Raw genomic sequence first — 25,834 nt, forward strand, 5'->3', positions numbered from 1 at the left:
CCTACACACAGACACCTGCATATACACTCCTATACACCCACACAACCTTGCCTGGAAAAGTACAACCTTGGAGTGTCTGGGTTCAGGGTCCCCACTGCTCTGGATCAGATGCACACTCAGCCTTCCTCAGAGCCCTCTGTCATCCCCCTCTGGCTTTTCCCTTCAGAGGAGGAGCCTGGGGGTGGGGGTGCATCAGGAACGCTTGTCACAGGGACGTCCTCCCCACGGTGCGTGGGAATCACCTGTGGAGCTTCGTGAAGACTGCGAACCCCCAGGTGACACCTTAGAAATGCTGTTTTAGCAGATGCACAGGTCATGTGCTTGACCAGCCTGGCTGAGACCCCAGAACAGCGGTTAGGCTGCCCCACCCACCCCAGTGTTGGCCTCTGCTGTGGTTTGGTCTGGCGTCTCAGCACCACACACAGACCCAGGGGTTTCCAAAAATTGCTGGTAATTGTTCCTGTGAGACCGAAACCCAGCTCGATGCTAGGGTCTTCCTGTTTTCAAATATCTGAGAAGATTGCGTTTACTCCCTGCAGGAAGGACACACTGACTCTGGAGGAGAGAAAGCGGTCACATGAGTGATGATGGTAGGGGACCTGACCTCCACTTTTGAGTGTCACCAGCCTGGAGTCTGTTTTCAGGGACAGAGACCCAGAACCGGGTGTCAGGAGGAGCTGCAGTTCTCAGGTGAGAAGGGAAAGTTTTCCTGTGTGTCCTGGGAAGAGAGGGACCTGGTGCTGAGGGTGGGCTGCCTCTGGGCTCCCTGGTCCTTGGGTCAAGTTCCGGGAGCCTCTTCCTCTGTGTGTCTGTTGCCTGAGCCTTGGTTCAGAAACTGTCCAGGTCCTCTTTACCATTATACGGGCTCCTCTGTCACCCTGGCTGACTTTTCTGTGGTCACTGTGATCTTCCCCAGGGGTGGTTGCAGGCAGGGATGGGAGCTGGCATGGGTGCCCATTAGGCCCCTAGAAGGCTGGGTAGGATAGTGTGGGCATATAGGAGCGGCCCTGAGAGTCTGTTAGAGGAGGGGTCCCCTGGGGTCTAATGCCTGATGATCTGAAGTGAAGCTGATGGAATAATAACAGATATAAGTGCACAATAATTGTAACACACTTGAATTATCCCCAAACCATCTCCACCACTTCGCATTTGTCTTCCATGAAACCGGTCCCTGGTGCCCTTAAGGTTGGAGACCGCTGTTTAGAGGGAGGGATGGAAATGAGGCTCCTTCCCCACCTCCTTAGGCAAAGCAAAGTTCACCTGTTAATTTGCTGTGTGTTGTCTGGGTAGCCCAATGGTGCCCCCTGGAGGTCATGAGCAGAGCTGGGGACAATGTAAGTGGCTACACAGGGGTGCCAAGGCCAAAGGGTGTGAGATGGCTCTGTGCCCTGGGCAGAGGTGGGCGCTGACCTCCAGATTGAGGGGCTGTTATCCGGGGTCCAGGTCACTGTGAGTCCCCAGGCTTCCTGACTCCATCCCAGCACAGGTTGAGCCCAGGGAGTGGATGGGCATTACCCTGTGTTAGGAGAACCGTCCATCCAGGTGGACATGTGCTCAGGAGGAGCTCTCAGTCACTGAGACTTCAAAGGAAGGGCTGCGGGGGAGTCTCTGGGGCTCTGGGGAGAGGGTGGCAGCCTGTGGGCTGGACCCCAGAAGGCCCTGTTCTTGCCCCTCTCACAGCACTGCAGCTGCCCTCAAGCCATCTGTGTCCCCATCAGTGGTCTGTTCTTGGCCTCCCCACAGTGCCAGGACCTGGGCAGCTCCACCTGGAGACTCCGTCACACAGGCTCCTCTGTCAGGGGAGGAGAGACCCCCATGGGACCCCAGCCCCTCTGAGATGGAGCAACTGCAGAAGCTGGGCTCCCCTCTTCCACCCTGCTCCGGAAGTTCCCAACTTCCCCCAGATGCCTGGGGAGGCTGAGATGTCTTCAGGGACGAGACCCAGGTGTCCCCACAGATCAGGGGCCTTGGGATAAGAAGCTGCACCCAGATTCTCGTGAGTTCACGCTGGGGCTCCCCCGTCCCCAGGGGGACTCCCTTGGGATGGAGGATTGGGAGTCTGAGCCAGGTCAGGTCTCCGTGAGAAGGGGAAGGACTCGGACTGCTGGCTCTGACCCTCCAGGGAGACTACTAGACTTTCCCAAGTAGAGACGGGAGCAGGTGTGACTATCTGGGAATGAGCAGAGCTCTGACTCATCACAGTTAAGAGGCCCCTGTCCTCCCTGCTGACTCCAGGAGGAATAACGTCCCACCCTGGAGCAGCTGTGGGCACTTACAGGTCTCCTCCCAGTCTGATGCCAGGGCCCCTGCGTCCATAAGGAATATTCTCTTACCCCTCAGTGTCACACTGGGTGTGGGGTGGGGGGTCTGGCATCTGTTAGGTACATTCCCTTATCTATTTAAAGAGTATTTATTGAGGATGTGTGACATGTCAGCCCTGGGTTGCACTCTGGACTCCAGAGAATAGGATAGACTTGGGTCCTGGGCGAACACACTTGACTTGTGATGGGGAGGCAGACACTCAGAGAAAGTCCTGGAATTAATGAGCTAATTGTAATGGAGGGAAGGACCACGGAGGGGAAGGTCTTGTGCATCCAGAGTCTGTAATGGGGTCTCAGCTGGACTGGGGTCATGGAAGGCATCCCTGGGAAGCAGATGGCTAACAGATTTGGACAGTCAGATGGACTTTAAGGTAGGTTTGGGCAGATAGGGAAGGGGAGGGAGGGTGCCCCTGGCAACACAATGGTTGGCAGTTGCCTACACGAGCAAGAACAGGAAGGAGGTTATCCTGGCTGAAGCTTTGAACTTGCGACTGAACTTGGAGGCTCGATGGATGAGCAGAGGTGTTACATGCGTGTCTGCCCCCAGTGTAGATATGAGGTCTGGGTTGGCACATGGGTGTTGCAGCCCACTTAGTGTCTGCTTTTACTGGTACCGCTCTGCCTAGAGGATCAGAATGGATCTGGGCGAAGCGGTTAGCATTGCGAGGCGGTCAGTTATGCCCACTGACCCCAGGGAGAGAGGGGAGGGATGAAGGCGCCCCTACACACCTACAGCTCAGCTGTGTGCAGCTGCAGGTGTCTCCTGGTGACCCTTGAGAACCATGCCTCTGGGACAGGTGTCACAGCCACAATGGGTGTCAGTCTTCTGAGGCTGAATGAAGGGGGTCCTGGTGCCCAGGGACCCAGAGCCAAGGCCCTGGTAAAGGGAGGTGTTGGATGGGGCTGAGTGGGTTCACACAGTCAGAGTGTGAAAGATGTATGGGGGGACAGATCTTTGTCTCCTCTTGACTGGAGCCCTGTCTGTGTCTGGGAGAGAAAATGGGGCTGAGCCAGGGCATAGAGAGGGTGAGCACAGAGGGGCACAGAGGACCTAGGTGACCCCTCAGTTGTGGGATGTGAGAGGAAATCTGTCCCTATGAAAGACAGGGTGCCGCGGCCAGCACAAGCAAGAGTCGCACCTGCACAGGGAGAGAACGGAGCGTCCCCGCTAAGAAAAATAAGAGAGAGACAAAAGATGGGGTTGAGAGGATCAGCCCAAAATGGCTGATACCTTGCTTTATTGTGCTGCAGTATATATAGGGTAAAGTACGTGACTTATGACATTCACAAGGTTGTTTTTTAATCTCAGGATACAATCACCAGTTGTGTACAGAGAATCACCAGACCCTTACCATTGTATACATAATAAGATAATCTATCTTCTAGGACATGTTGCAGGAACTGGACATCCTGGAGTCTTAAGGGCTATAAAAATTCTTGAGGGTGGCAGGACAGGGAGCTTAGGAACATGTCCTAGGGCTCTGCATACCTGCTGAGCAGCTCCCAAGACTTGACCCTTCACGGGCAGTCCCCCGCAGCTCCCCTCTCTTTATTTTTTTTTAAAAGCTCCATAAGATGCCGGTGCTGCAACATGTTTTTATGTATCAAAACTTTCATATATAAAAATTCTTTAACAATGCTACGAATAAGACAAGGAGCTAAACAAATTACGATAAGCACAACAGTCAGAACCGCGCCCACAGCAATTATGCTTCGCCACAGTGAGCACATAGGATATTGTGTAGTAAGACCATAAAAAGAGGTATTGGCTTGCTGAGGAGAAATGTGAATGTCTGATTTTCCTCCTAAAAGACTTGTATCGTTGACATAGACAGGTACTATTTCTCTATCCCATCCTAATGATTGAATCATAGGCGGATCAGGAATGTATGCCCAAAAAGCTGCAGCCGCCCCGTTTTGTATACGCTGTAACAACAATAATAACATGATCAATATGTTAGTAGGTGTCACTGGAGGTTGTACATGAGCCTCATTCCAAGCATATCGCATCAACGCCTCAATCTGCCTCTGGGTAGGCAGCTCACTCGTGGGCTCGCTCAGTGTCATGCGATGCATTTGATATGTCAGGGAGTTCCTCCACGGCGCGTACCAGCCTTTCCGGAATCCAGCGCGGCGCTTCGGCATCCTGTGGAAAAACACAAACATGCCCCCGTCCCCATATCAATACAGGGTCTGGCCCATACCACAGATTGGTAAGTGGATCCTTCCATCGTACAAGTGGTTTTTTGCATGAGGACCGTTCTCCCCAAAAACGCTGGGCTGCTGAGTTGCCTTCTGCGTCTAAAGTTAAAAAATTTAAAACATAAAGAGCATGGTTTAAGGCGTTATGCGGTGAGGGGCTATACAGTTCATTCCCCTTTTTTTGTTTTAATAATTGATGTTTAAGGCGTTGATGGGCTCGTTTCACAATACCTTGTCCCTGCGGATTATAAGGAATTCTTGTTTTATGATGAATTTGGAAAGAAAGGCAAAAACGTTGAAAAGAACGGCTAGTATAACTGGGTCCATTATCTGTTTTAAGGGTGTGTGGGATTCCTGAAATAGAAAAGCAAAAGAGCAAATGTTGAATACAGTGACGAGTTGATTCTCCAGTGTGAAGGGAGGCCATGAGAAAATGGGAAAAAGGTGTCGATAGAGACATGAACATATTTAAGACGCCCAAATTGAGGAATGTGAGTGACATCTGTTTGCCAGAGATGATTAGGGCGTAAGCCTCGAGGGTTGACACCATATTGAGGAAGAACAAAGAATTGAGGACAGGTAGAGCAAGATTTAACAATTTGCCGTGCAGCTTCATGGGAAATCTTAAATTGTAACCGTAAAGAATGACTATTTTGGTGATGTAAGTTATGAGATTTTCGGGCTGCATCGATAGCTGATTGAAAAAACACTTGTTTAGTAAGAACATCCGCAGTGTGATTGCCTTGTACGAGGGCACCAGGAAGGGTGGAATGTGCACGAATATGCCCAAAGAAACACGGGTGTTGGCGACGGTGAAGAACCTGTTGAATCAATGTAAATAAGTTAAGAACTTCAGGAGAAGTTGTGCCGATAATTGGAACAGTTTCAATCATTTGTAAGGCACCGACCACATAGGAGCTGTCTGTAAATAAATTGAAGGAAGTGGGTACAGTCAGCAATGCTTGATGGACTGCAAATAATTCCACGACCTGAGCAGAAGAGAAATTGGTATGTGCATAGTAGGTTTGATGGTTAATAATTAAAGCTGCAGTTCCATTAGAAGATCCATCTGTAAATATAAGTGTTGCTTCGGGAATAGGTTGTCGGCGAACTATTTTTGGAAAAGTAAAGGCATGAGAGCTAGCAAATTGTAACAATTTATCAGAAGGATAATGATGAGTAATCCGTCCCGGGTAATTTGCGAAAGCTATAGACCAATTATCTGAAAATTGAAAAAGCCAATCTTGTTGTTCTAAAGCATAAGGAACACAAATGAAAGGAGGTTCCATACCAAAATACTGGATGGCCTCGTGACGTCCCTTTGCTACAATTTTTGCAACAAGCTCATAGTAAGGGAGCAGATGTTTAGTTGGAGTAGCAGACAGATATATCCATCGCAAAGGTTTATCTTGATAGAGAACCCCTGTAGGTGCTCGAGGGGTAGGAAGTATATACAAACCCCATGATCGCTGGTAATCACAATAAGTAACCTGTTGTTGTCTAATAGCTTCTTCTATTGATTGTAAGGCTGATCGTCCTTCTAAAGAAAGTGTTCGGGGTGACGCAGGGTCAGAGTCACCTTTAAGGATATCAAATAATGGTTGCAGGGTATAAGTGGGTAATTTTAAATAAGGGCGTATCCAATTAATGTCTCCTAGAAGTTTTTGAAAGTCATTTAGAGTTTTTAAATGATCAGTCTGTAATTGTACCAATTGGGTGTTATAAACACGAGGGTATAAGGAGAAACCCAAATAATTATAGGGAAAGTGAGTTTGAATTTTTTCATCAGCAATAACAAGACCATTAAGGCTTAAATGTTTCTTTAGAATAGAAAAAGCTTGATACAATAGATGTTCGTCAGCATGAGCTAGTAATATATCGTCCATATAATGAACTAAATATAACTGAGGAAAACGCTGACGAACGGGAGCTAATGCTGTAGCAACAAATTTTTGACATAACGTAGGACTATTAGTCATTCCTTGTGGGAGGACTCTCCATTGATAGCGTTGCATAGGCTCTTTAAAATTAACAGAGGGCAAACTAAAGGCAAATCTTTTACAATCTTGAGGTGCAAGAGGAATAGTGTAAAAACAATCTTTTAAATCTATAATAATGATATAGGATTTATCAGGTATAGCAGAAGGAGTGGGCAACCCAGGTTGTAGGGCTCCCATATGCATCATTGTTTCATTTACCTTACGAAGGACTTGTAGCAATCTCCATTTTCCAGACTTCTTTTTAATAACAAAAATTGGGGAATTCCACGCAGAGGTAGAGGGTTCAATATGCCCAAGTCTCAGCTGTTCCTGCACCAGCATTAATGCGTAGCTCAAGTTCTGGTCGTGCCTCGGTAACATTTTGCACCCAATAGGCGTCAGAGGACCCGAAACCTTTGTCTTGACGGTCTCAGTTAATTGTTCTTCCTTGTATAACTAATGGAACTAAAAGGAGTTGAGCTATACGTTGTCCTGCATTGATTACAATAATTTTGTTAGGAGCGGAGGCTAATATTTTTATCTCTCCTGTATAATCAGAGTCAATCACACCAGGATGGATAAGTATTCCCTTTAAAGACGCGCTGCTGCGCCCCAAAAGCAGTCCAGCTGTACCTGGAGGTAAAGGCCCAAACACTCCTGTGGCAAGGGTTTGAACCCCCATCTCGGGTGTTAATACTGTGTAGGAGGTGGCACAGAGGTCCAATCCCGCGCTGCCTCTTGTGGCTCGACAGAGGTCTGCAATAGTTCTTTTGGAACCTGCAGTGTTGCCCCATAACATTGTTTCGGGGCCAGGGGCTGGCCCCTCACCCAGTTTCCCGAAACCGGGGGTAAAGGATTACCTTGAACATCCATTTTAGAACGACAATCCCGGGCCCAGTGCTTTCCTTTTTTACATCGTGGGCACAAATTAGGAGTGTTAACAGGGCTTTGTTGTTTTGGGGGGCATACTGCAGCCCGATGGCCAGGTTGGCCACAAACAAAGCAACCCGAATTACCTGACTTTTGAAGTCCTTTCTTGTTCCGGGCTTGCTGCTGAAAAAGTACCTCTTTAATGCTTTTTCCTTGTAATGCTGCTGCCATAGCAATGCCTTGCATGTAGGAGGGTCCAATGTCAGCACAAATGCGAATAAAGTCGGACAGATCTCCCTTTTTTCGATAAGGTCGTAAAGCAGCTTGACAGGCAGAGTTAGCGTTTTCAAAATCCAGTTGTTTTGCTATTACCATCCCAGCCTTTTCATCTGACATTATCTTACCTATAGTATCTAAGAGCCGTGCCACGAAGTCCTGATAAGGCTGATCAGGTCCCTGTCGGACTTTTGAAAGATCTGTCTTAGTACTGGAGCTAGGAAGTTTTTTCCATGCCTGCCGAGCCGCATTTGATATTTGTGCGTACGCACCAGGTAAGAAGTTAAGTTGAGTATCAGTAGCCTGGTAAGGGCCTTCACCAATCAACATTTCATAGGAGGTCTGTATACCTTGCTGTCGGTTAACATCAGCTATACGAGCACACTGTTCAAAATATTCAGATTTCCATAGTAAATAATCTCCCCCCGAAAGACAGGCCCTAGCTATTTGTTTCCAATCATTTGGGGGTAGATTTTGAGTACCCAAACTTTCTATCATAGCAATAGTGAATGGAGCGGTAGGACCGTATTGCGAGCAAGCAATCTTTAACTCTTTCAGTTGTTTAAAAGGCAGTGATTCATAAAAACGCTGGTTGTTATTTTCAAAGACAGGGAAAGCAAGAGAAAAATCAGAGACAACCTCACCAAGTCGCTGTGCCTGTCTCAATGCCTTCTGCATCGGAGACATGATCTCAGATGGTGGAGGAGGCCCTGGAGGGGGATCGAGACCAGCCACAACAGAAGGAGCATAGGCAGGGGGAAGAGGCGGAGCAGAAGGAGATTTAGCGTTGTTACTAGGAAGCTTGATTCCTGAATTCTGTAAAGCAATAGTGAGGTTTTTTAAACATTCAACCAAATCATCTTTAGGTGTTGATGCCCCCTTTTCTTGTGCCAAAAACCCCCAATCCTCTTGATGGTATTTAGCAGCTTCTTCGTCTAACTCCGCCTCATCTGTGGATGAAAGTGAATCATCATTATCCGAAGGACGCGATAATTTAAAAAACTGAGGGTCGCCTTCAACTCCCTCGGGAACAGCGTACCTGGGTTCCGGATCAGGAACATGGAGAGGATCTTCTTCCTGTTTTAATAAATTTCCTAAACGTTTTAATTCATCATTATCAAAGTCCAGGCAATCACGAATTAGTGTCCAAAAGGATAAAGTTTCAACAGGGATTTTTTCAGGGCCATGTAAAGTATAATGAGTCCGAATTTGTTCCCCTACCTTCTTCCATGTCTCTAAATTTACTGTATCTTCTCTGGGGAACCAAGGGCAAACTTCCTCAATAAATGAAAGAAAATTGGTTAATTTAGGTTTGGAAACAGTAATTCCCCGATGTTTTAACATTACAGCTAACATATGTACAAACAATTGACGACTATGCGTCTGTCCCATATTTATACTCTCAACTATATACCTTACTACTCCTCCTCAATTTAATTCACTTGTATACTCATATACTCACTCTTTTCAATTAATAAGAGTAGTGGCGAGGAAAACTGTCGAGCTCGAGCCCCACGTTGGGTGCCACCTGCCGCGGCCAGCACAAGCAAGAGTCGCACCTGCACAGGGAGAGAACGGAGCGTCCCCGCTAAGAAAAATAAGAGAGAGACAAAAGATGGGGTTGAGAGGATCAGCCCAAAATGGCTGATACCTTGCTTTATTGTGCTGCAGTATATATAGGGTAAAGTACGTGACTTATGACATTCACAAGGTTGTTTTTTAATCTCAGGATACAATCACCAGTTGTGTACAGAGAATCACCAGACCCTTACCATTGTATACATAATAAGATAATCTATCTTCTAGGACATGTTGCAGGAACTGGACATCCTGGAGTCTTAAGGGCTATAAAAATTCTTGAGGGTGGCGGGACAGGGAGCTTAGGAACATGTCCTAGGGCTCTGCATACCTGCTGAGCAGCTCCCAAGACTTGACCCTTCACGGGCAGTCCCCCGCACAGGGGAGGCCCCTGGTACCCAGGTGACCATTATACTGGGTACTTGAGTGTTTTGAATGACCATTAGGGATGCTGGATGGATTAGACCTGGGAAGTATAAGGCTGGGTTTGAGTTGTCAGAGTTACCCCTGTCAATGGGACCTTAGTGGGGAAGAGGAAGTTGGGAGTGACTGTGGGAGCCCTAGTTCCTTCTCTTCCCTGGGGTTCACAGGCAGATGGAGGCACCCTCAGGAGATGGCTTCTACCCTGGAGACTGGTCTTCAGGCCCCACTTGTCCTTCAGCAGGATCTTTGCTCTGTTGGAAGCACAGAGAGATGGCAAAGGCTCTGACACCAGGCTTGGGGCTCAGACAGGAGGAGCTGCGAGGGTAGCCCAGGCGTTCTGCTCAACCTTGCTCCCTGGGGGAGGGGCTGCATCTGGGGTTTCGGGGACAACAGGATGTGCTCGGAGAAGGCAATGGCACCCCACTCCAGTACTCTTGCCTGGAAAATCCCATGGACAGAGGAGCCTGGTAGGCTGCAGTCCATGGGATCGCCAAGAGTTGGATACAACTGAGTGACTTCACTTTCACTTTTCACTTTCATGCACTGGAGAAGGAAATGGCAACCCACTCCAGTGCTCTGGCCTGGAGAATCCCAGGGAGGGGGGAGCCTGGTGGGCTGCCGTCTCTCAGGTAGCACAGAGTTGGACACGACTGAAGCAACTTAGCAGCAGCAGCAGCAGGATGTGCTCAGGAACCCTCCAGGCTAGGTAACCGCTGTCTCCTAGGTCAGGCATTGGAGGTCAGGACTTAATCATGAAACGTTCCCTCTAAGTTGAAGACAAGACAGTTATCTGACTCTCAGAGGCAGGGAGATACTCTGCGAGGATGGTTAGTTCCCAGCCTCCTGGATGACACTCTCCATGTGTAGGAATCATTCACCTGGAAGTTGTCATGGGTGTAGCTATAACTAATACACAGAGAGAAGAAAGTGCTTATGATTGATAAACTGGAGCAAACTGGGTTATCCCTGAACACATTCTACTGTGTTCATTGTTCTCATAGAATAGAAATGGGCAGGATATCCAGGTGCCCCTTCTTGCTGAACCCTGGGGCTGAGCACAGCAGAGATACTGTCCATGGTGCTGATGAACACAGGCCACCTACTGACTTAGGCGTTGTGGTCTTTGAGTCACATCTGCTTTCTTTCCATTCTGAAAAATCGAGCATTGCTAGAAAAGAAGAGGCTTCCCCGGTGGCTCAGACAGTAAAGAATATGCTTGCAAAGCAGAAGATGTGGGTTTGATGAATCTCTGAAGAAGGGAATGGTTCCCCACTGCAGTATTCTTGCCTGGAGAATCCCACGGACAGACATGCCTGGTGCGTTACAGTCCATGGGGTCGCAAAGAGTTGGACATGACTGAACAACTTTCACTTCACAGAAAAGAACAGGTGGAGAGAGCTGCAGGGAGTGTGGACTGGCCTCTGTCTCCAGGGCTCAGGGCCAGTGATGGTGCTGTGGACATCATGGCTGGACTTGACCCCACATCAGGATGACAAAGTCCAAGATGCCCAGAGCAGATTGCAGTGAGGGAAGATGATGACTCCGGCCTTGAGAGGAGTGGTAGCAGAGCAAAGACTCCTGAGGGGGTTGCACAGCCTCATGCTAAAAGCCCAAGAATGTGCCCCGTGACTAAGGAAAACTACAGATGAAATTCCGATCGTGTGACTGGGAGATTATTTGGGGGTATATGGGAGATATGGTGGGGGTGACTGGGAGATTATGGTGGGGAATGTATTTGGCTGAGCCCAATACATTCACAATGTTCCTTACAAATGAAAGAGGAAGGCAGGAGAGGCAGAGCCAGAGGAATTGGGAGGATGGAAGCAGAGCTTGGGGAGCTTCAAGATGCTCCGCTGCTGGCTTTGAAGATGGAGGAAGGGGTCACGAACCCAGGAAAGCAGGCAGCCTCTCACAGCTTGGAAAGGCAAAGAAGTGAACTGTCTGTAGAATCCAGAAAGAACAGGGTCATATTTGACACTTTGATTTGGGTAGATTTGTGCCACTGAATTTATGTTGATTTGTTACAGCACAATCAGGAACTGTAAGAGGTGTCACTTTGTCTCATCCAAGGCTGTGTGCAGGGGGATAAGGAGTAATGTAGATCTCAGTCATGACTGGAAGCTTTGCAGGCGGTCTCTCCTGCCTCCCATCTCATCCCAGCACACACGACACTGGCCACTGGCTGAGCACACCTGTCTTCCGTGGCCTCTGTGCCCTGTGCACACGCCTGCTACATGTGTGTGAGCGTGGCACCTATCCCAGCGGACCTATGTGAGAACAGCACCTACCGCAGGGGCCTCAGGGAGAGACTGAGACTGCTATCCCAGGTGTGTGGTGGGGGCTGCAGGTGAGATCCGGGGAGGAAGGCCCTCGGGACACTTTGAGGAGGGGACAGATGGGCCCTTTGCCGTGGTAGCCAGGTTGAGTTTTAGGTAGAGCCTGCAACTCCGCCCTGAGGCTCACGTGTGTGCGTGTGTGTGTGTGTGTGTGTGTGTGTGTGTGTGTGTGTGGTGGGGGGAGACTCAGAATTCACATTAGAGAGCAAAGTGGAAACCAGTGGGAAGTGGACAGAGGGCATGGGAAATTTCTGGGAGGGCCTTGCTCAGAGCATGGCTTCTGGGTCCCTCTTACTTTGGTGACTCTGATTGCTCCTCTGGGTCCCCCCAGAGGGAACGATTTTCTCAGCGCTTAGGCCCTTAGAGACACAACAGAAACCCATGGAGAGAGTAGGCATTCTGGATCTTGGATCTGGGGACAGACAAATGTTCCTGTCCCATCACTCAGTGGACATGATTTGGAGCAAACTCTGGGAGATATTGAGGGACAGGGAAGCCTGGTGTGCTGCAGTCCATGCGGTCCCAAGGAGTCGGACATGACTTAGCTATTGAACAACAAAAATTCATTTGAGGTGGCCACCAGTTGGGGCCAGCAGGGCCTGGTGAGGAGGACCAGAGGGTTTAGGATGCTAAGAGGCTGCAAAGGGGCCTCACCCATAATATTTGTCTCACCCATGACTTGTTCTTCCTTCCTGACTCATGTGCTAGAGGCTATCAAAGGATCCCATATTCTGTGCTCCAGAGACTCAGTTACAAGCAATCAAACACTGAGAGCTGTCCATGACTCCAGGGCAGCGTGAGGACAGCTGATTGCCCACGTGGCTGGGCAGGGGTCTTGTGACCCTCCTTTCCTGTTAGTATGGTCCCCAACCCCACCATCCTCACATTCTTCCCTGTGCTTTCCCCCAGGGAATAGATGGGCAGGTTAGGTAACTTAAGAGTTAATACTTTCCCTGTGGGACCCAGGAGAGAATGGAGCAGAGATTCAGGTGAATTACTGGCTGGACAAGACCCAAGTGCAGTATATTTTGCAAAGCAAGGGGAAAGTGAAAGTGAAAGTCACTCAATTGCGTCCGACTCTTTGGGACACTATGGACTGTATAGTCCATGGAATTCTTCAGGCCAGAATACTGGAGTGGGTAGCCTTTCTGTTCTCCAAGGGATCTTCCCAACCATGGGATGGAACCTTGGGACCACCCAAGATCTGAATAAAGAGCACTTTCCCCTTGTGGCTCAGCTGGTAAAGAATCCACCTGCAATCCAATGCGAGGGGGAAGTGCTCTTTATTTACCAGCTGAGCCACAAGGGGGAAGTGCTCTTTATTCAGATCTTGGGTGGTCCACAGTGGGTCACAGGCCCAGTCACTTGCCCTGTGGGCCTTCCTCCCTCCAACTGTGGGAATGGTAGCCTGAGTTCTGGTCCATCTAGGGTTCAGGGCAGCCTGTCAGGGTCTCCAGGAATCCAGGAGGGACCCGGATGCTGGACCCAGATTCCCAAATACCCTCAGGGATCAGAGCTGGTTCTCTGCCTCAGGCTCTTCGCCTTGACCTCACTCGGGTCTTGGGTCTCAGGTAAGCTCTTTCCCACAGTCCGTAAGCAGGTGTGTCAAGGGGAACTAAGGACCCACATCTGCTTTGTGGCTGATATGACAGTAAACGTCTGTGTCGGGGCGTAGTAATTCCTGCAGAAGAAAACCGATGCCTCCAAGCTAATGTAACCTTCTCAGATGTTGTATCAGGGACTTCCCAGCCCTGGGTCCCCCAGGGTGTCACTGTGGGGGGGGGTTGGTTTGTATCAGAGGTTTCTGGTCCAGACCCACCTCCTCTTCATCCCATTTTCCATCTTTCCTCCTATTTCTTGAACCTCCAAACATAGCCAGGTGTAAAGGGGGCATTTCCTCAGCCCCTTGGGCTTATAAGACCAGAACTTGGTTCCACACACTCACCTGGTAGATGGGAACTGGTGGCCTGGCATCAGGTGGGGAGACCTGGGGCATGGGAGAGAGTGGGCATCAGTGGAGAGGGAAGGAGAGTCATGTCTCCCAAGCATCCATCTCCAAGCCCGAAGTCCCCACCCCAAATCCTATCTGAGCTGTGTATCCCACCCTTGTTAGCCTGGCTCCCCTGACTGATAATCCAGGGCCCAGCTGGTTCCTTCTGGACTCCAAGGTTCTCTTGAGGCCAAGTGAGGGGCCCAGGGCAGCCTCAGGATAAGGTGGTAGGTGATCATGTAACTGAAACGCATCCAGGTCCTGGCATGGTGGGAATTGGCATGTCTTAACAATTCTTATTGAGCTTCCCTGTTGGCTCAGAGGTAAAGAATCTGCCCACAGTGTGGGAGAACTAGGGTCATTCCCTGGGTCAGGAAGATGCCCTGAAGAAGGCAATGACAACCCACTCCAGTATTCTTGCCTGGAAAATTCCATAGACAGAAGAGCCTGGAGGGCTACAGTCCATGGGGTTGCATGAATCGGACATGACTGAGCGACTGTCAACTACCCTCAAGTGAAAGGGGTCTGCACAGTGCGTCAGGGTTGGACAGTCCCCCTGCCCTGAGCCTATGAAGCAGGGACGCTGGGGAGAAGAGACAAGGAAGGGATGTACTCACCGGGGAGACAGAGCTGCCAGAGGGACCACGTCCTGGGAGGAGACAGGAGTTACCACCGAGCATGTGAGGAAGCTTAGCCCATTCTCTCAGGAGAGGCTGAGAGTCCACCTTCCGGAGAACCATGGGAGAAAGAGCCCCACCAAGGGAGAGACACTGGCAATTTCAGGCCCCAGTGAAGGAGAGAGAGCCTCCCAGGATTATAAGCCACAGGACAAGCAGACTAGCCAGTCAGGGTCTGCTGTGCTGAAGCCCCAGAGAAAGGGCCAGAGACCCTGGGGGAGGCAGGCAAGAACAGACAGGGCAGGGCCTGCCCGGGGCGCCCACTGTCCTGGGCGGAACAGACACCTGAGGTGAACGCTGGGGGCCAGTTCCCACTGTTGTGCAGGCAGCTGGGGTTAGGGAAGAAAAACAAAACAGGCATATTTGTGAGGAGTGTAGAGGGAAGTCAAGGCTTTGGTGTCAGAACACGGGACAGGAGGATCCCCACGTCCAAGGAGAGGCTGGACTCCTCCTTTCTCCACCAAGGCCGCTTAGAGGGGAGGGCCCAGCAAGGACGCTGAGGAAAGTCCTTAAGAAGCTGTATCTGCCCTGAGTCCAGAGGGGCAGGACCATAGGCTAATAGGGTTCAGAAGAAAGTGGCCACTGAAGGGACCAGGGCTCTGGGAAAGGCATCCATCCATCCAGAGCTTTGTCTGAGCGGACGCATCATGCTTATGGAGAGAGCAGGGCCAGTGCGTGGGGAGGAAAGGGAAGCCAGCGACTCTGGGGTCTCATTGAGGGCAGTGTCGCTGCTGTGGCCCCCTGCCCTCACCGGGGAGCTGCTGAAATGTGACAGCGGCCTTGTCCTCTGTCTCCATCACCTGGACCTGAAGTGTAAAGACATCCCACCACCCGCTGACCAGGTACGATGTTCTGTCTCATGCATCGGGGGTGTCGTTAATGCATCTGCCAGCTGGGGGCATTTGACCCCACCTGGCCTGTCCAGACTTCCACTCTCTGGCCAAGCATGACCTTGGTCAGGATGCCCCTCAGATCCTGGCCCCATGACTGCCCCTCATAGAGTAGCTGGATTTAAATATACAGGAAGAGATACCTTTTTCTGAGTACTTACTACCTGCCAGCCTACATATAGGGAACTAGGACATGGAGGGGTCTTAATTGTGTTAACTGATAGATGAGGCTTCCCTGGTGGCTCAGAGGTAAAGAATCTGCTTGCCAATGCAGGAGACGTGGGTTCTATCCCTGAGTCAGGAAGATTCCTTAGGGAAGGAAATGGCAACCCACTCCAGTATTCCTGCCTGGAAATTCCATGGACAGAGGAGTCCATGGAGTGGCAAAAGAGATGGACCCAACTTCGCAACTAAATAACAAAATAAATGAGGACGGTGTTAAGGAAGCCGCCACAGGTCAATACCAGGTGAGGCAGGAACTGAAGAACAAGAGAGAGTATCTGTGGGGAAGTGGGGAGGTCCTGGAGATCCAGGCTGGAAACTGGAGGATGGGGTGTCCTTCCTCTAGGACTAGCGTCAACCTGGGGCAGGAGCAGCATCTGGGAATGCCACTGTACCTGTGAAGGAAAATCAAACGCCCCAGGACAGCCAGGGGCGTCAGCACAAGCAGGACCCCAATCATGATGCCAGTAATGGCCCCCACACCGAGGGCTCGGCTGTTTTCTCTCCCTGAAAGCAGAAGAGAAAGAGAGAGGGGAAATGGGGTCCGAGTTCACTGGAGGGAACACCAAGGGGAGTCTTACGGGAGAGGGCCTGGTTAGGAGGAAGGAAATGCTCTGAGGCCTGTGTGGCTGGCTGTTTTGTCATCACGGTGTCCTCCTGACTCTCCCACCGCACGTGGTTGCATCGTTTTCCTCTTTATCATATTTGAAACCCTGGGTTTGCTCTAACTCTCCATTCTCTCACTGTAGCCATTTCCATGTCCTGTTCACTTTCCTTTGAAGGACTCTTTTTGTCTCACATTATGCCCCCTCCCTGTGATTTTTCCTTTCCATCACTATTGTCGATCTTAGAGGGCAGGTCCTCTCCAGTCCACTCAACACTGATTAGTGGTAATCATATTAGCCAACTGTTTCTAGGTCCTCCCGTGTGACTGGCACAGTGGGAAATCCTTTACACCCATCTGTTTGGATCTTTCCCCCTCCATGAGGGAGGGGTTGTGAGCCCCACTGTACATACATAAATCTGAGACACATAATAGTTCAATAACTCAACGGAAGTCATATAACTAGGGCTGGATGAAACAAAATGCAATCAAGTTGTCGGACTTTACAGCCCAAAACAACAATGTTGAAAAACAAAATATCACCTGTTAAAAGATTTCTTGCGTGCTGACTCTGTGTAGGCACCCGGGGAAGGATTTTAATCTCATCATCTTCCTAGTGAACATCCTCACAGCATCCCTAAGATCCAGCTGGTCTCCAGTTTTATAGGTGAGGAAACTGAGGCACAAGATCCAGTGTGTTGCTCACAGTGTGTTGCACACAAATATTAACCAAACCATGACAAGAATAGCTGAGTCGTGCACGGTTGATTGGACACATTCTTCTACAGGCTCTGAAAGGAGACTCCCCACACCCTCATTATTTGCATTCATTACACACCAGCTTCCAGTGAAATTACAAGGGAAGATGTAAGGTGTTGAGGGTCATTCACAGGGCTCATCTGGGGAGCTGGGGTCACAACTGCAGATTCTGACTGGGGGGACACCTCACACTGATGGGACCCTGCATCCTCCATCCTGACACTGTTGCTTGTCTTGGACCAGCACCACCTTCTCAGTGAGCTGTAAACTCTGCTCACTGATTCACGGACCATGGGATGCTTGTCCCCATATCACTTGGCCTGTTTGCACCCAGCTTGGAATGTGCACAGGGATTCTAGGAGGGAGGAATTCACTACTGAAGAACATGACTTTGTCTGTGGTTCCTGATCATTTAGAGAGGGAAGAGTGTACATCAAACTTGAGGACAAGTTCAGCTCCTTGATTGATGCCATCTGAGTGCTCCTTGGGATGAGCCTTCCTTCTCAGGGTCCAAAACTAGCCTTCTCTCTCTCTTGTGTGTTTCTACTCCTAATGTGCTTGTCTGAGATTGACCCAGGTAGCTTTATAATCAGTGTTCATGTCTAAAGTACTGTAGTTGTTAGTGTGGGAGGATGGCTGTATCCATATTGGAGAAGTCTGAGAAGAGCCTGCTCCTCAAGAATAACACGTTCTTTCTTACTGTTAAATTATTTATCCACGGTTGAAGAGAATCTGAAGCTGAAGTATAAGAACCGAAAGCAATAACTTACAAGAGTGATTCATCTGCACATTTGAGCAGGTAGAAGAATCAGTGAACATGAAGATAGAAAAAATATTATTCAGACTGAGGAGTAGGAAGGAAAAAAATGAGGAATAGTGAAACCAGGCAAAGTATTATGCAGAACTCCATCAAGTGGACAAACATATGCAGTATGGCAGCTCCTGAAGGAGAAGAGAGAAAAAAGCAATGAAAAAATATAAAAAATTAATGACTTAAAACTTCCTGAACTAAATGAGAGATTACATATCAAGGGTGGTTCAGTTCAGTTCAATTCAGTCGCTCAGTCGTGTCCGACTCTTTGCGACCCCATGAATTGCAGCACGCCAGGCCTCCCTGTCCATCACTAATCCCGGAGTTCACCCAAACTCATGTGCATCGAGTCGGTGATGACATCCAACCATCTCATCCTCTGTCATCCCCTTCTCCTGCTGCCCCTAATCCTTCCCAGCATCAGGGTCTTTTCCAATGAGTCAACTCTTCACATGAGGTGGCCAAAGTACTGGAGTTTCAGCCTCAGCTTCAGTCCTTCCAATCAACATCCAGGATTGGTCTCCTTTAGGATGGACTGGTTGGATCTCCTTGCAGTCCAAGGGACTCACAAGAGTCTTCTCCAGCACCACAGTTCAAAAGCATCAATTCTTCGGCACTCAGCTTTCTTCACAGTCCAAGGGTGGTTAAGGAACTCCAAAAAAAGGATCTTTCAAGATACAGGTGTTCTGTCATAATATAGTCAAATCACTGAAAGACCGAGGGAAAGAGGGATGATTAAAGCAGCAAGAGAGAAGTGACTTATCATGTACAGTGGATCTTCAATAAGGTGAAAATGAAATTTCACATCAGAGAAAAGGGGCCGGAAGGTATTGGGACCACTGATTTAAGTCCTAAAAGGAAGACTGTCAACCAGGAAAGCAATGTACAGAAAAAGTCTCCTTCAGTGAAGCCCAAATTAGGACTTTCCCAGATAAACTATAGTCAAGGAAGTGAATTCCCTGGACACAAGCCACATATGAAATGTAAAAGGAATCCTTTCAGATGACTGAACAAACACTGGACAGTAACTCAAAGTCATTGGAATATATAAAGAACAGTGGTCAAGATGACACAGTATCTTATTTAGGCCAATATTATTGTCTTTTTTTGTAATCATTTGTTTTTCTTTTTCATTTCAAAGGTATTTCATGAAACAATATTTATAAATCTATATAACGGACATACATTGTATAATGATGGCTGAAATCTATGACAATAAGTGTATAGAATGGGGGAAATGGAGATGTATACTACATATTGTATTATACTTTATAGAATCTAATTGGTATTTCAACTCAATATACACCTGTATAAGATATTAATTGTCATCTTCAAGTTAGCCACTAAGGAAAGAACTGAAATACATTGGACAGGGAAAGAACAGAATCAAAATGACAGTTAAGAAAGGAAACCACTTAACTACCAAAGAGGAAGAAATAGAGGAATTAATAGGACAAATACCAAGTAGCGAGATGGCAGAGCTCTTTCCTATCAGGAAGTATTTGACTCATAGATAGCCTCAACCTTCAAATTAAAGGCAGAGAATCACAGAATGGATTAAAATTATGACCCATCTCTATACTCTCTTCACGGGACTCACATTAGATACAAAGACATAGAAGGTTGAAGTAAGGTTGGAAAAAGATATTCTATGCAAATAGTAATAAAAAGAGAATTGTGGTGGCTGTATGAGTGTCTGATACAATAATCTCTAAATCAAAAACACCTACAAGAGACAAAGTAGGACCTTACATATCGAGAAAACTTTCCATTCGCCAAGGAAATTGAACAATTATAAGCATCATGCACCTAACAACATAGCACCAGATTTGTGAATCAAAATGGACAGCATCCAGGGGAGAAATAGCTCGGTCGCAACAGTGACACGACAACACCCCACTTTCAATGATGGATGTGGCAGTCAGAGGGAATTTCAGTGAGAAACTGGAGGCCGTGAGAGCACTGCAAACCAGAGACCTAACCGGCCAACAGACAACACACAGTCGTAGGAGTTTATGTTGCGCAAATTACAGTCCTCAAGGCCCCCATCTCTCACCACACACGACCACCGCCCATCCTGGGGAGAAATGGTGTCACTTCCACTGTAGAGACGATGGTGCAACTAAGAAAGACAGGGGGAGGGACGTGGAGTCGAGTGTGCCGGCAAGCCTGCAGTCACAGCAGTGCCAGCTAGCATACTGAACACTTGAAAGTGAAAAAGTGAAAGTCGCTCAGTCCTGTTGGACTCTTTGAGACCACATGGGCTATACAGTCCATGGAATTCTCCAGGCCTGAATGCTGGAGAGGGTAGCCTTTCCCTTCTCCAGGGGATCTTCCCAGCTGAGGGACTGAACCCAGGTCTCCCGCACTGCAGGTGGATTCTTTATCAGCTGGGCCACCAGGGAAGCCCTGCTTCCTGAATACACGTCTGCTGTGTGATTTCCACCTTCCTTGGAAAGCCTATCACAAAACTTTATAAAAGTGCATATAAACACCACTGTACACATAAGAAAAAGGAGATTCAGACGTTAATACCTCACTGGGGCTTCCCAGGTGGAACTAGAGGTAAAGAACTTGCCTGCCACTGCAGGAGACGTAAGAGACACGGATCCAGTCCCGAGTGGGGAAGATCCCCTGGAGGAGGACATGGCAACGTCTGCAGTGGAAGGTGCAGTCTTCACCGCTGGGCTGCCCAGGAAGTCCCAGGGACTGATTTTACTGCTGCTTCCAGCGGTCTTGGCAACGAGGCTTCACAGCCGAGGGCCAGGAGAAATCAGGGGGTGAGGGGAGAGACAGCACACGTTCCAATTGCTTGAAGTGAAGGAAATGAGATGATAGGCTAATTGTTGGTGAAATTAAGGTTATCCATGTTAAAATGGGCTTCACTGGAGGATTAGACGATAATGCAGGAGACATGGGTTCAGTCTCTGAGCTGGAAAGATCCCTTGGAGAAAGGAATGGCAACCCACTCCAGGATTCTTGTCTGGGAAATCCAATGGACAGAGGAGCCTAGCGGGCTACAGTCTGTGGTGCTGCAAAGAGTCAGACAGGACTGAGCAACTAACACAGGGGGTAATGACGGTCACTCACTCAGCCCACAGGGGTCACGTATTCTGGAGTTGCCCCCGCTGGAGACCTCACGCTGATAATTCCCAGTGTCCCCTCTGCTGACCCAGTCTAGGATGAGGGCGCTGTTGTTGGGGGTGAGGGTCATCCCCTCTGTCATCTCTGGCCTTTGAAGAGCCAGCGTATGGCGACCCCAGTCTCATCTGTGAGGCAGGTCAGGGCCACGGGACCGTCATGTTCTGTGACTGTGGTGTTGCTGGCTTGGAGGGAGGGCTGTGCCACTGGGGCTGTGGAGAGACAGAGGAGATAAATGACTGAGAATGGGTCAGGGGCCTGGGCCTTGCTCCCTCCACAGTCTCGGGGCCCAGTGACCTCTGTAAAGGCGACTGTGAGGAAGGCCCTGGGTCTTTGTTCAGGTGACAACAGGAAAGAGATGACTTCACATCTCTGACCCCCAGATCACACCAGGGGGACCCTTGCCTGGTTGCTGGAACAACATTGTAGTATTGGACAGCTTGTGGTATCAGCCCCGGGAACCTCTTCTCAGCCCATGTATCCAGCAACCTCATCATCAGGTGGAAATCTTCTGTGACGCTTCCGCGTGACCCTATCCAAAGATCTGTGACAGGATAAATGTTAGCCCCTCTCATTCAGTACATTGTTGTTCAGTTGCTCAGTTATGTCTGTCTGTGACCCGCAGGCTGTGATACACCAGGCCTCCCTGTCCTTCACTGTCTCCCGGAGCTTGCTCAAACTCTTGTCCATCGAGTCGGTGATGCCATCCAACCATCTCATGCTCTGTTGCCCTCTTCTCCTCCTGTCCTCAATCTTTCCCAGCATCAGGGTCTTTTCCATGAGTCGGCTCTTCACATCAGGTGGCCAAAGTACTGGAGCTTCAGCTTCAGCGTCAGTCCTTCCAATGAATATTCAGGGTTGATTTCCTTTAGGATGGATTCGTTTGATCTCTTGGCTGTCCAGTTCAGTTCAGTTCAGTTCAGCCGCTCAGTCGTGTCCGACTCTTTGCGACCCCATGAATTGCAGCACGCCAGGCCTCCCTGTCCATCACCAACTCCCCAGGGACTCTCAAAAGTCTTCTCCAGCACCACAGTTCGAAAGCATCAATTATTTGGCACTCAGCCTTCTTTATGGTCAGTTCTCACATCCTTACCTGACTACTGGATAAACCATAACTTTGACTATCTGGACCTTCACACATCTGTTTATTTTGGGGAGGCAGGCTTGCCAGCCCTCTCCATGTTTTGGGCAGACAACTTTCTATTATTAAGGAACCAGAACAGCTTTATATTTTTAAGGAATGTGTTCCCATTTGTGAAATAATTTAGTTGGGAATGAAGACGATCAGGTTCGTTTTCATGGTCTTAGGACCACGGGAGATTATAGTTGAATGATTTCTTAATCTGAAGAAGTGTTTTAATCCTGGCCTGTGGAGTGAATATCATGGTGAACGAAATCTCTGGAGAGAAGTGGTTATGGTTTTAACAAAAGGCTGTAAAGACTAGTCCTTCTATAAACTAGGGGAACTGTCTATGGGACACAGCTTGGTTAATAATTACTTCCCGGATGTTTTAGACCAGAGAAGTCTCGCTCTGGGTCTCTCTCCCTCTTTTTCTCTCTCCCCCGTCTCTATTTCTCACTCCCTTCTCTCTCTCTGGGCCTCCCTCATATCTCAGGTGAGTAAAGAGTCCGCCTGCAATGCAGGAGACCTGGGTTCGATCCCTGGGTTGGAAGATCTCCTGGAGAAGGGAAAGGCTACCCACTCCCGTATCCTGGCCTGGAGAATTCCATGGACTATATAGTCCATGGGGTCACTTCACTTCTCTGTCTCTGCCTCTTTCTTTCTCCCTCCCACCCCTCCAACCTTCTCTTGAAAGAGAGAAAGAAGATAGGGAAAAAAGAAAGAAAACCAGAGAGATCTCCACCTGAGGCTCAGTCAGAATGCTCCATGGACCACTTATTAGAGACCCTGATTTTCTGACTGTGGTGCTATCCAGGCCTGTCAGGTAATGTTGGGTCTGAGAGTACATGGTATGGTTGGGGATAAAGAGAACCTGGGCGTATTTCTGGGGCTTCGCATTGACAAGCCAAGGATCCTGTGTGGCAGGTTTTCCTCTGGATGGTAACAGGAGTCTGAGGAGGAAGTGGTGGGGGCGGCGGGGCCATCTGAAGCAAAGAGCATAAAGCCACACGTGGTGCAATCAGAGGGAAGGGAAATTCTTGGTCTGTATTAGGGCCCCAAAGGTTCTTCTGAGCTGTTCACACGCATGTCTGAAGAATTTCTCATCATTCCCCTTCATGCTCACTCATTGTGAGTCTGACATATTCATCTGTTTCTCCCATTATATTCTGGTGATCCTCAGCTCCTCAAGACAGAGCAGCCCCTTCCCTCTCCATCTTGATTTAAGGTGGGCCTGCCTGAACTTGCCTGAAACAGGAAGTCACGGCCAGTCTCGGTGTCCGGGGGTGGGAGTCCGTGTGCCTAGGCCTGACAGGGATGGGTATGGCCTGGCCTCTGGCAGCGTGGATTTGGGTAGGCAGCCTGGACCACATAGGAACAGAGGTTACTCACAGAGGACATCCAGGGTGAATGGGTCACTGTGGCTGACACTCACTGGGCTCCTGACTTCGCACACATAGGGTCCTCTGTCATTGCTTGTCACAGCGAGTACAGTGAGAATCCTGTGGTCCTCAGACAGTTCCAGCCTGGTGCTGCTGGGGAGGCTCTGATTGTTGATCCACCACATGTAGGAGGTGTTCTGAGTCTCAGCTCCACATTTTAACGCCACAGTGTGTGAATAGAACTCACCCCCCTCCCCCTAAACTCCGAGGTCAGATAGGAAGCACTCACAGTATACACAGAGATGTCCGATTTGTCTTTCTGTTTGTAAATCATTCTTTGCAACGGGCAGCGTGTAGGATCCTGTGCCTTTCTGGACGACGTTCTGGATCAGCAGGGTCCTGTTGGGGTAAAGTGTCTCCCGACCACTGTGGGCAGAGCCTTTGGTAGGTGCATTAGAGTCTACTCTGTATGATGCAATTAGCTGGGTGCTGTCTACTCTTTCTCCTCTGTGCCAGGCAGGCATAGCCTAGAGGCTTCTCTGGCAGACTGTGAGCAAGTAGGAGAACATCCGTCCCTTCTTTGGCAAGGTGGGGCAACAGTTTAACAGGGAGTTGTCCAGTGGTGGGTGGGGGCCAGAAGTTTAGGAGTGAGACTAGGAAGGAAGAGAGAGAAACCAGTTAATATTCTGACTTGTGTGCTGGGATGGAAAAATGGTGCCTGGGTCCTGAACAGATCTCTTCATCCCTCCACCTTGGGTGTGTGTGTGTGTGTGTGTGTGTGTGTGTGTGTGCTTATGTGTGTATGTATGTGTGTCCTACTGTTTCAACATCTGCAGCATGACCCTCGGTCACTTCAGCGCCTTTGGGCTCGTTTTTTCCTCTGCTTCCCCAGCTGTCCCTGGCTCACCCCCTCGCGGCCCTCACACGTCTGCTCACACTCAGGGCCTCTTGGGAGATGACTCCACAACGACCAGCTGCTGTAAAGACCCTCTGTGCTCACTGCTGATCCTTCCCCGCTCCGGTTCCTGCGTGATGCCTGTAGCACTTGCCAGCACACTCTCCATCTCTCTGCTTGTGTGTCTTCCTCCCCACAGAGCGCGGGCTCCATGAGGGCAGGGGCTTGTCTGATCCTGCTTGAAACCCAGGGCCTGGACTAGGCTCCAGACATTAGTACCTGGGGATGAAGGAAGGAGAGTTCCCAGGAATTCCACAGCCTGGTGTTTATTTGTCAGCTTCTAAGGGTGCCAGGTAAGGACAGTGTTTACTGTCCTGGTTATGTCTTTTTCTGTAGTGAAATGAAGACATAAATTATTATTATCGTCATCAGTTTTCAACAGTTACTGCTCAGTGAAGAATAACTGATAAAACCTACAGCAGTTGAGTCCTCCCGCCCCTCGCCAGCTCTAGCTCATGCAGAGTCTCCTGTGGCTGAGCCCCCCTCCCTCCCTGGTCCGCTGTCCTCTGCCCTCAGGTCTGAACAGAATCCCTCTGTCCCCTCTCAGAGCCCTGTCTCCCCCAGGGACCAGCCAGGCTCTTGTTCTCCAGTCTCCGCCTCCTCCCTGAAAACTGTCCCCTCTCACCTGCCAGCAGGAGCCTGTTCCAGGGGATGCACCGTCTGCGGGGAGGGCCTGAGGGGGTCCCCATGGTGCCTGCTGTCTGCTGTGTCCCTCTCTCTGTGAGGAGGTGCTCACAGCACTAATGTTCATTGTGTGAGCTCTGCTGTCCTCCCCCCTCTGGCTGCGCCTCCACCTGGGGCAGGAGCACTTCCCTGGGTCACGAGACCCGGGGGCAGGGTCTCTGCCCAGGCCCCTCCCTCTCTTCTCAGTCCTTCCTGCCTCTCTGGTCCCCTCTTCCTCTTTTTTTATTTTTTCTCTCTACACACACATACCTCAGAGATATTGTGGCTTGGTTCTAGACCATTGGAAAAGCAAGTGCATGAACTTGGGGTATGTCAGGGCACTTTTGGAGGATGTATTCACACTTACAGTCACAGACATAGGAAACATCTTATGGTTACCAAAGGGGAAGGGGGGTAAATTAGGAACTTGGAATTAACAGATATACACTATTATATATAAAATTAACAACAAGGACCTACTTTATAGCACAGGGAACTATATTCAATATCCTGTAATAACGTATAATAGAAAAGAATTTGAAAAAGAAGAAATATATATGTAACTGAATCACTTTGCTGTAAACCTGCAATTTTGTAAATCAACATTCAGTTCAGTTCAGTTTAGTCGCTCAGTT

General features: G+C 49.2%; 1 long non-coding RNA gene and 1 pseudogene across 2 annotated transcripts in view; one reads left to right on the plus strand and one right to left on the minus strand.

Annotated features, from left to right (window-relative positions):
- The first annotated feature begins 513 nt into the window (after positions 1-513).
- The window catches only part of LOC138418944 (uncharacterized), a 90,884-nt gene continuing 65,563 nt past the window's right edge, over positions 514-25,834 (plus strand). Inside the window, exon 1 of one of the 2 annotated variants that reach the window (XR_011248802.1) lies at positions 514-690. This is a non-coding gene — a long non-coding RNA (uncharacterized lncRNA). The remainder of the gene's footprint in view (positions 691-25,834) is intronic. The other variant, XR_011248801.1, reaches the window with a different exon arrangement.
- The window catches only part of LOC138418505 (cell adhesion molecule CEACAM6-like), a 34,756-nt pseudogene continuing 22,512 nt past the window's right edge, over positions 13,591-25,834 (minus strand).

This window comes from Ovis canadensis, chromosome 14 (genome assembly GCF_042477335.2).
Source record: "Ovis canadensis isolate MfBH-ARS-UI-01 breed Bighorn chromosome 14, ARS-UI_OviCan_v2, whole genome shotgun sequence".
NCBI lineage: Eukaryota > Metazoa > Chordata > Mammalia > Artiodactyla > Bovidae > Ovis > Ovis canadensis.